A 2,514-nucleotide genomic window follows, 5' to 3' on the forward strand; every position below is an offset into this window, starting at 1 on the left:
GGTACTACTCTTGGAGTAAGATATTAATTAAGTGAGTTATCAGTAACTCATTTAATTAGTGGTCATTTGACATCTTAAACATAAGGAGACTAAAACACTCATAATAAGAAGGAGACCAAAATATAATTTGGGATTGCTACGGTAGTTCAATAATAGTTCTTTACTAGAATGAATTATTATTGATGAAATTAAGTTGTGTGTTCGGGGCGAACATAGGAAGCTTAATTTCATCAGGAGACCAAAACCAATTCCTCCTCTCGGTCCCTATCATAGCCTCTTGTATATAGAGATTTATACCCACCACATACCCACTTCTTACCCAACCTATAGGGGCCGGCCAAGCCAAGCTTGAAGCTCAAGCTTAGGACCGGCCAAGCCTAAAGGTTGAGCCTTAAGGTGTTGGACCCCGTGATAGTTTTGATGTGATCAACCAAGTTGGTTAGGTCCTGCTGGGTTTGATCCTTGTGTCTAAGTGTGCAGGAACTTAGGAGCACAGGAAGTCGAGCGGAAGACGCAGCTAGCGAGAAGGACGGCATGGGAAGGGAGCCGACGGGCTCGGTGCGTCCGAAAGACGAGAGAGCTGCGGAAGAGTACACCGGTGGGCGAGAAGAATATGTGCGGCCTTCGAGGGACGTTAAGCCGGGGAGGAAGACTGCTCGAGGAGAAGGCCAGGAATTGGGTTCGGGTGAGCCCTATTTCTGTTGGCCGGAATCACCCAAAAGAACGGAGTTTCGGAAGCCAAAGCGAAGAAGAAAAGGAGTCAAAAAAGACTGGAAATTACTATAGCATGAAGTTACTGTAGCAGGAACTTGAAGGCGCCTTAAACATGCATTGAAGGCGCCTTCAACATTGAAGGCGTCTTCATTGCTTGTTGAAGGCGCCTTGAGCCAGGTCAGAATGACCGTTCGAGCACCGGATAGAATTCTATCCACTCACCGAGCTGGAGGCGCCTTGGACCCTCGGGATAGAATTTCAGAGGCTATTTAAAGGCCCCTGGAGCTAGGAATTAAACATCAACTCAAGCAATCAATTGTGTAGCCATTCTTAGCAATAGTTCTAAGCTTCTAAAGTGTAAAAGGTTTCTCCGCCTTCAGTAAAGGAGATTCTTTTTAGTGCGCTTCCCATTGCCCTAGATTAACAACCTCCTTGGTTGTAACCAGGTTAAATTCCTATTTCTTTTCTGTTTACTGCTTTAATTACTTTACTACTTTATTTACTATTGCACTAATTGAGTTGAAAGCACGAGGAGAGTTTAGTTTATTTTTGTTTTCAACAATTCACCCCCTCTTGCCGGTCTCCGTTGCACCTACAGTTGGTATCAGAGCCTGACCACCTCAGAAGGACTAACCGCCGACTGAAGCACGAAGATCAAGATGATGGTCGAAACAAGCATTGATCCCCCGAAGCTCGATGGAGACTTCGTGACGTGGAAACACCGAACGGAGGTATATCTTAACACAGATTTCAATATTTTTTCAATAATGAAATTTGGATATGAAGCACAAAAGACAATGAGTGGTGAAGAACTCGAGATACATCTCTGGAACAATAAGCAACATGACAAGTCTATGGCAAACGCTCGAGCTGAATTTCACCTTCTAAGCGTACTACCAGATGAAGATCTCGATAGAATTGGCGACTACCGAAGTGCAAAAGAACTTTGGGAAAAGTTCTTAAAACTCCACGAAGAACCAATTGAATTTGAATCCGACTCCTCGATGGACACTGATCCGACGTCAGAAGAGTCCGAAACCGAGGTAAGTGCCGAGACAGAACAAGAAACCAAACTCCAACTTGAAGACCTAGAATGCTCATCACAAATAAGCATCGATGAAGGGGGAGAATTTTCAGAAGAAAACAACTCAACAGGGGGAGAACCAACCACAGACAAGGTAAGTCAGGTATGGTCTACACCTCTTGGCAAATTAATTGATTCAATTGAAATATTGCCGAAAGATTTTCATGAATTACGAATTATTTTGTCGAAAGAAGATTTTGAAGTAAAAACTGAAAACTATTAAAGAATATTGAGTTAAAAGACACAATTTGTCAATTAAGAGATTTCGACAAACTAACAATAGAAAATATACAATTTTTTGCATGCTCAATATTTTTTGCTACAATTATAAATAACTGTGATTTGAGAAATTATGAGAAGCTAAAATGGAAATTTAAAAATCATAGAGAATTTTGATTTAAATTTAAATGTTAGTTAGACTTAGCGCTTTTCAGAGAAGAAAATGAAACAGAAAATTTCCTTATGCGGCTTTGACTAGAAAGTGGTTGTTACTCCAATAACCAAGAATGCCTAGTGCCTCGCCACTAACTGGAAGCCAAATATAGAAATGAAAGGTTTAATTAACTTTCTGGTAAAAGCATTAAAGTTAGAATAGAATAATGCTTTGAAAGTTGGTTTTAAACATTTTCTTGGAAAATTCTAAAAAATCATTTACCTTAGAATTTTTTTTGGAAAATTCAAGAAATTCATTTTAGTTAGAAATTATTTGGAAAATT

The sequence above is a fragment of the Zingiber officinale genome, chromosome 9B (genome assembly GCF_018446385.1).
Source record: "Zingiber officinale cultivar Zhangliang chromosome 9B, Zo_v1.1, whole genome shotgun sequence".
NCBI lineage: Eukaryota > Viridiplantae > Streptophyta > Magnoliopsida > Zingiberales > Zingiberaceae > Zingiber > Zingiber officinale.